The sequence below is a fragment of the Pteronotus mesoamericanus genome, unplaced genomic scaffold, assembly GCF_021234165.1.
Source record: "Pteronotus mesoamericanus isolate MK-2021 breed Mesoamerican mustached bat unplaced genomic scaffold, CSHL_Meso_final scaffold_54, whole genome shotgun sequence".
Taxonomy (NCBI): Eukaryota; Metazoa; Chordata; class Mammalia; order Chiroptera; family Mormoopidae; genus Pteronotus; species Pteronotus mesoamericanus.
The window spans coordinates 2,738,255-2,746,336 of record NW_026555321.1 but is presented as its reverse complement, the minus strand read 5'-3'; the positions used below and the strand labels follow the sequence as shown (position 1 = coordinate 2,746,336).

General features: G+C 50.4%; 1 pseudogene; it reads right to left on the bottom strand.

Annotated features, from left to right (window-relative positions):
* Positions 1-3,155: 3,155 nt before the first annotated feature.
* On the bottom strand, positions 3,156-6,792 carry LOC129088504 (keratin, type I cytoskeletal 18-like; annotated as a pseudogene).
* Positions 6,793-8,082: the final 1,290 nt, after the last annotated feature.

The following is an 8,082-nucleotide window of genomic DNA, read 5'->3' as shown; positions in this document are numbered from 1 at the left end:
AAGAGATCTTCACGTAGTTGCTCAGAGGAGGCACCGGTGTCCTGGGGACAAGGAGGAGGGGCACCTCCCTGGGCCTTGCAAGGCTGACACCTGACTTGAGTCCTGAGAAGAGCGGGAGGGAGCCCCTGGCATCTGGGGAGGCATCTAAGGCAGTAGGACAGCAAAGCTCCGAGGTAAGGAACTGCCCGTGTTGCGTGTGAAGCCGCAGCAAGGGAGAGGTGCTGGCATAGAGGCTGTGAGGCAGGTGCGGGAGATGTGGCCAGAGGCAACGGGGCCAGGCGATCAGGGCCACGTATTCCTTGCCAATTTCTTCGACTTCATCCCAAAGCAGTAACAAGAGAGAAGTTCAAGATAGTTTTGGATGTTTTCAGCTCAATGCCATTTATCTCCTTCCTTGAAAGTTCAGGGCCACTTTTGCTGCCAGGAATCTTGCAACAGCAGCTTTTGCCAGGGTGGACTCTGAAAAATGAAATGTACGTGGGGTGTTCCATTGCTCAAGCCGAATGCAATGCACAGAGTCATCTGGGCCTCTCGGGAGGAGGGCGAGGAGGCGTCTGAAGTCAAGTTTGTTTTCTGGGGCGATGTGCACCCCATTGCTTGCTTACTGAGCCCAGGAGAATGAGGTTACAGAGAACTAGCAGTTGTCAACAAGACCCGCAGTCTAAAGAACTTCCAAGGCAAGGATATGGACCAGACCCCAGACTCCTTGGCCCACTGCTCAGCTCTTACTGGGATCCCTGTGTGGGTCCCCGTCTCGAGATGGGAGGTCTGTTCCAGGTCCAGCAGAAGGTGCGAATGACTGTACCCAAGCCAGCTGATGATTGCAGAATGATCCAGAGGGAAGGAGAGTATTGTCTGTGCTTTTAAGAGAATATGTGCTTTTTCTCCCCTTTCCCATTTTGGATTGTGGAATGATGGCTGAGAGGCAGGTATCACGGTATCACGCCCTGCCGCCCCTCAGCCCCTGTCCTCCCCAGCATCTCACAGGGGGCCCTTGGGTGGACTCATCCTCAGACTCTGCCCCTGGGAGGCTGATCTGAGGTGAATCTCTGAAATGGGTCTTCTGCATGGGAAGACCAGGGACGGTGGGATGTGGAGAAGGGTTGGAAGCCCACATGGCCCATTGAATCTTCTAGAATGATGGGAGGGAGGCAGCCGTCTGCTTTCTGCATCCACGGCAGACGTAACTATCTACACGTGTCTCAGTTATGTACTGCCACGATCATGCTGCTTAACAAGCTGCCCAGAACTCAGCGGCTTCAAACAAGCATCTCTTTAGCTCAAGAGCGTCTGAGGGTCAGTGATCAGGCTGGACCTGGGCTAGGCTTTTTCACCTGAGCTGGAGGTTGGTGGGCTGTCAGCCTAGGGCTCAGTGGGGGAACTTGGCTCTGCTGCCCGGGTCTCTGTCTTCCTTCCAGCAGACCAGCCAGTCCTGTTCTCACGGTGCAGGTACAGGTGCCAGAGCAGAAACGGCAACCCGCTAGCATTCTGCTTATGTCAGAGCCTGGGCCAGACTCGGAACTCAGGGTTGGGAAATTCTCGCTATTTCTTGAAAGGAGAAATCAGTAAGTCACACTATAAGGGTGTGAATTGACCGAGGGAGTGAAGATTTGGGCCCTTCATACAAACAACCTACCAAAACACTTCTCAGCTCAGCACTCCGCAGCCACAACCCATCAGTTGCATTCACATCTAACGTCAAACCTGTTTGCCATCACCGCTATAATTATGTAGTCTTCAAATTGGGTTTTGTGGCGCTCTTTGGTTCCAAGGGCGTGCTCCAGGGAACGCAGCAGGGATGCGGGGGGGCGGGGGGGGGTGGGCGGAAAGGAAGGACTCTGGGCCCTCCTCCCCACTGAGAGCTGTTGCACTTTGATTTGTTTTATGTATTGAAGGTCTACATAAGATTTTGTTTGGAAAAAGGTTCTGCCATCACAAAGCTTTAGAAAGCCTCCTGTCCTTGGATGTAGGCAGACTGACAGGCAGAGGCATGCTTAGCGCAGATTTCCTTGGTCCCTGCAGAAGGGCTCTTGCTTGGCTATGTTATAGGCTGTATCTTAGATTTTCCTCAAGGGCCGCTCTAAGAAAGAATTCGGGGAAACAATGATTATATGTTATTTATACTTGTTTTATGAGTGTCACCTCAATAAAAGGAAATTACTTTGCGGCCAACTGTTAGGGGAAATTTTAGTATATTTTTCTCTTGGATAATGAGAACTATTTTATGCAATGTATACCATGTTTCCCTTTTTACTTTGGCCACCGGGAAGCTCAGTGCCAAATTCAGGTCACAGTTTAATAACTTAAAACTAGAATGGCCCAATGAGATTTTGAACTACTGATTTCAAGACTTCAATTACTGAGATTCTGTTTCAGTCTGAACTACTGGGCTGCCCCTGATGGCGTCATTTCTGTTCTCCTCTAACCTGGACTTGCCCTCTGATTCTGATATAGGTTTCCCCTGGCCCTGTCTGTGCTTTCATCTGATATAGTCAATTATTACTAGGCCCAAACGGGCGATGGGGAGGGGGCTGCTCACAAGGCCAGTGAAGGCAGTGGAAGTTCCCCTGGCCAATCTGGGGGCCCAGCCTGGAGAGGGGGCAGGTCCTCAGCAGGGGGCAGCGGTACTGGGGCCCTCCAGGTCTGCGGGGCTGAGAATCCAGGTGTCTTCCCCAGCGAGCACCCCGGGGGGTGCCTAATTTGGAGGTGGAGGCTGGGCCTGAGGGTCGGGCTGAGCCAAACACCCCAGGGCTCTCAGGGAAGCAGGACTCAGGTCAAGAAAAAGCCACTGCCCACTAAGTGCCCTGCAGCACCCTGACCTCCTGACACTGAGATCTTTCACTTTATTGGCCACCGCTGAGCTTAGGTGGGGAACCAAGGCTCCCGGAGGTTATTTCAATATTCAGGCCTGACAGACAATTGTTTGGAGGGACATGATCTTCCTCTAAAATGATTTTGAAATTAGAATCAAATATAAATGTTAATGTGAAATAAATCCCTTGTCCTAATCTTTTGGGATTATTTGTATTTTTATAGGTAATTTGACATGTTAAATTAGCTAATGAATTAGGCTTGGATTCATTTTATTTTATTTTTTGGTCCCTGAACTTTTCATTGTGCCCCTGCCCCGCAAGGGGTGCCCCACTTCAGCTGCCTTAATGCCTCAAAGCTTTGGTGTCGTTGACCTCAGACATCACTTTGCCGTCCGCAGTCCTGGATTACATGGAGTGGCTGTTGTCTGGGGCGTCACCGAGATTGAAGTCCTCCCCGTCTTCCAGCAGGTGGCGGTAGGTGGGGATCTCAGCCTCCAGCTTGATCTTGATGTTCAGCAGGGCCTCGTACTACTGGGCCTGGCGCTGCCCCTCTGCCTGTGGCTGGGCCGGCCCTAGCTCCAGGTGCAGCAGGGTCCCATGAGCTGCTCCATCTGCCTGGCACAGCGCGCCAACACCTCCCCCAGGCTGTTCTCCAAGCTGGCCTGCAGATTTCTCCTCAAGTCCAGGTTGATCTTCAAAGACTGGACCATATGTCTCTGCTCTGTGAGTGTCCTCTCAGCAGCTCCCATCTCAGCGGTCTGTGAGGTGACCACCGCGGTGCTCTCCTCCATCTGCTGGGACCAGGACTTATCGAGTTCCTCTCGGTTCTTCCGAGCCAGCTCATCATGCTGGGCCCAGTTGTCTGCCATGATCTTGCTGAGGTCTGGAGTTTGGAGGCATCTACCTCACCGTCAACCCAGAGCTGGCAATCTGGTATCGTAGCCCATCTGCTTCCTCCTTGTGGCTCTTCCTCATGAAGAGCAGCTTCTCCTTGAGAGCCTTGATCTCTGTCTCCAGCTGCAGCCATGTGGTATTGGTGTCATTAAGGACCTTTCGGAGCACACTGATGTCACTCTCCACAGACTGGCACATGGCCAGCTCTGTCTCATACTCGACTCTGAAGTCATCAGACGCCACCAAGGGCATCGTCAATCTGCAGACCGACGTGGGCATTGCCCAGACCTTGCAAGTATCTGAGCCCTCATGTCTTTGACAGTCTTGAAGTAATGTCCCCAGCCTCTGACCCGGGCTCCCTTCTTCCCCAGGTGTTCTGGGACTTTGCTCTCCAGTCTCCAACTATCAGCCTCCAGGCTCCTCGCCCTGTCCAGGCAGGAGGGCCGGCGGTCACTCAGGCATTGCCCAGTCTCCTTCTCGCTCTGGATGCCCCCGTTCCCCCCCAGACCCAGGCCATCCCCCCGGTCAGGTCCCCAGACCCTCAGCTGCCCTGGACGCCGGCGGAGTAAGACATGGAGACCTGGGAGCCTAGGTGGTTGGCACCTGCACAGATGCTGGTCACGCTGCTGGCCCACCGGGCCTGGTGGCCGGGTGACGGCCTGGAGTCCAGGGCCCGCGAGTCGCTGGAGAAGCCAGAGCAGACACTGCAGCTCACGCTGCTCGGGGAGGAAGGCGAGAGGCACCGGCTCAGGTTCAGCTCAGCCTTGGATTCATCTTAAAAGTTATGATTGAAGAATTGATTTAGGTTTGTGATTTTAAGCCAAACTTTTATTATTAATAAACAATATTGGAAAATTTAAGATACATGCTACTTATAAGTTAATAGGTTAGATTGATCAACCTTGGGTAAATAAGGAACTACATTTGAGATGTTAATAAATTCAGTATTTTTTTTAAACTAAAATAGTCTTCAAAGGAAACTTACTATTAAATCTTTCTGAAAATACTAATTAGAATTTTTAAAAAGTAACTTTTTTCCTTTTATCCTACAGCTCTGTTTTCTCCAGAAGTAGTTGTCCTGTTAGTTAATTTTTTTTCTTTTTAATTTTGGTGTTTCCCAGTGTCTGGCATCCCTGCTTGTCCGTGAAGGCCGGTCCCCAAATGGAAGGGCAACCTCTGCATCCCAGGTGAGTGACAGGGCCTGTTGACAGCTTACATCTTTTCCTTTGATATTTTTCTTTCTCTTTCTCTCCTCTTTTACAAAAAAAAAATATTTTTTAATCCTCACCCAAGGATATGTTTACTGACTTTAAAGAGAGAAGAAGAGGGTGGAGGAGAGATAGGTTGCCTCCCGTGCATGTCCTGATCAGGGATCAAATTTGCAACCTAGGTATGTGCCCTGGCTGGGAATCAAACCCCCAGCCTTTTGGTATATGGGATGTTGATCCAACCAACTGAGCCACCTGGCCAGGGATCTCTCCTCTTTATACCCTTTTAAGAAGAGTATTTGTCTTCTTCTCTTTCACACATAGTAGCAATATTAGATTAGCTTCAGGGCACCCTCAGAGATCACTGCTCTCTGTGAAGAAGGAAGATGGGAAGAAGAAGAGGAGTGTCTGGAGCATCTTCTAGGTGCACTGAGGGACTCACGACACACTGGCTCATTTAAGCCCTCCTAGGGAGACCGGCACTGTTGTTCCCACTTTAACCATTAGGGTTCACTTTTAGCCATATTTCATAGCTTTCTTAAATGTTGACACTAGGTTTTATTTGGCAATGACAAGGTTAGAATCTTCAATAAGGAAATATCAAAGGAAATCTTCAATAAGGAAAAAAGTCAGGTGCATTGTGGTCTTGGGACAATATAAAAGTGCACTTGGGGGTCCTTCCTTGGGAGGAATGGAATATGTTAGAGCTGTTTAACCAGAGCTGGGGTGGAGAGAGAGGGGTCTGAGAGACAGAGAGGGCAATCCGGAGGCAGAAAGAGCTCTCACTTTGAGAACAGCTGATAAGATGGTCACTGAAATGTGTTTGATCATCAGGAGCTGTAGCCGAAACTTCAAGTGTCAGAAAAATAGGATGGAAAAGAATTGCCCTGGCTGTCACTTCTGCCAGGCACTGTGCATGTCTTATTTTCTTTAACTTTCTAGCAGCCATAGGCAAGGAAACTGGGTCACTGTGGAGATCAAGAAGCATGCTCAAAGCTACACAGTCAATAACCTGGAAGGCAGGATTCGAACCCTGGACTTAGTGACTCCAAACCTACCACAGGGCCCTCTCAGACTTGCACAGAATCATTAGCAAAATTCCCAGTATCCTCCATCTCTGCTCTGAACCCTTCTTTTTAAAAAAAGAAAAATCCTCACTCAAGGGTATGTTCAATGATTTGAGAGAGAGAGGATGAAAGAGAGAGAGGGAGAAAGAGAGAGAAAGAGAGAGAGGAAGAAACATCGAAGGGAGAGAGAAACATCAATCAGCTGCCTCCAGGATGCACCCTGACCAGGGTTCAAACCCGCAACTTGGGTATGTGCCCTGACTGGGGATTGAACCTGCAACCTTTTGGTGTACGGGACAATGCTTCAACCAACTGAGCCATCCAGCCAGGGCTGAACTCTTCTTTTGCTTAGTTTAAGTGAAGCCCTCCCGCTCCTCTGGGGTTGAGTTTCTGTGTGTGGCTGGGTGCATGGGTGGGGCCCTGTTTTCCCCACGCCCCTAGACCACTGGGCCTGAAGGCAGAGTCAGTGTCCTCCTTGTTCCGCATTGTACCTACCCCTTCCCTGCCCTAACATCTTTGAGCCCTGCAGTGCCTGCCATGCGCACCCCTCCATCACGTACTCTCCGCTCCTCCCACTTTCCATCCATCTCCTTCTGTTGGCATAACTCCAGAATTCTTCAAAACTGATGATTCTAAGATCTAAGACCTATCAGTTCTTCTACAATCCTTTCACCAATCTCATCCCTATCATTTATCTCCTTGCCCTTCTCCTTAGCCACCCTAGATGCCATGGCCCAGCGTAACTGTCACACGTTGCCAGCTCTCACGCCTGTCTCTCTTCAATAACTCACCTGACAAAATTCCTGCCATCGTTCCATCCACTTTCCACTCGCTCCCCATCTGCACCCTGGCAGCTGGAGGAGGCTGGAGAGGCCGCTGAACCAAGCTCACTTGCTCATTTGAGATTCATGACCACCCACTTCACGTGGGCCCTTTGTGCTGGTCCCAATCCCACCACGTTCCCTTGTCTATCCACCCTCACAGCCCCGACACGACACGACACATCTCTCTCCTCAGGTCTCTAGCACCTCTCGCCCCCTCCTCACTGCTGAGGCCTGTGCTACCTTAGCCACCGAGAAGGTAGAAGCAATTGGAAGCCTGCCTCATTGCCCCCTCCACATCTACAAACCTATGAAATACTCTCATTTGACCCACACATTCTGCCCTCGCTCCTGCTACTGTGGCTGAATCGTGTCACCTACTCAGGGAGAGAACTCTAGGAAGTGTCTTCCCTTCTGCTTAAACAATCTGCCCTTCTGCACTGGCTTGTAATGGCTCCCAGCTTAGAAATCAAACCAAAAAGAGCATCAAAAAAATTTCCACCTTGTCCTCATGTCTCTTTTCAACATCTGGTCCATTTTTCTACACCCCTAAAGGCCGGCCTCCTTGGGAGTTGCCTGTAGCCACTGTCTCCAGACTTTGTCAACCTCTTTCTTTTCTTTCACTCCCTTAACTCAGGGATTCTCCCCAGAAAGTGCACTAAGGTGACTCTCCAAGGTCACTAGTGGCCTCTGAAGAGTGAAATCCAATGGTTGATTCTGGGTGCTTCTCTTGCTCAAACTGTCAACAGCATATGACTTAGTTGGCCATTCTCTCCTCTTGGCTTCTGGGATGTCCCTCTCTTGTTTCTCACCTTAGGGAAACCAGGCCCAGGGGACACAACCCACAACTGAGAGCAAGAAAGGGGAGAGGGGCGTCCAGACCAATGGGGCTTAGTTGGTTTGGCAACATCCTGCAAAGTGAAAGGTCACCAGTTCAATTCCCGGTCAGGGTCAGGGCACATGCCTGGGTGGCAGGTTTGGTCCCAGTCGGGGAGTGTGCAAGAGGCAACTGATTGCAACCAATCGCAAACCATCGATGTTTTCCTCCTTCTCTTTCTCCCTCCCTTCCCCTCTCTCTAAAAAAAAAAAAAAAAAAAGAGTACAATCTGAAAGAGAAAGAAAGCAAAAGAAAGGGAGAGGCGTTTTCATCCAAGAGTAGCACATTTTCTAGTTTTTCTAGGCCCCCAGTCTGCCGCTCCGGTTTCCGGCAGCGGTGGGTCTGACGGTTCCTCTGTCCTCTGACCTTGGGCTTGACCGCTGGGTATGTGAGCTATGTGAC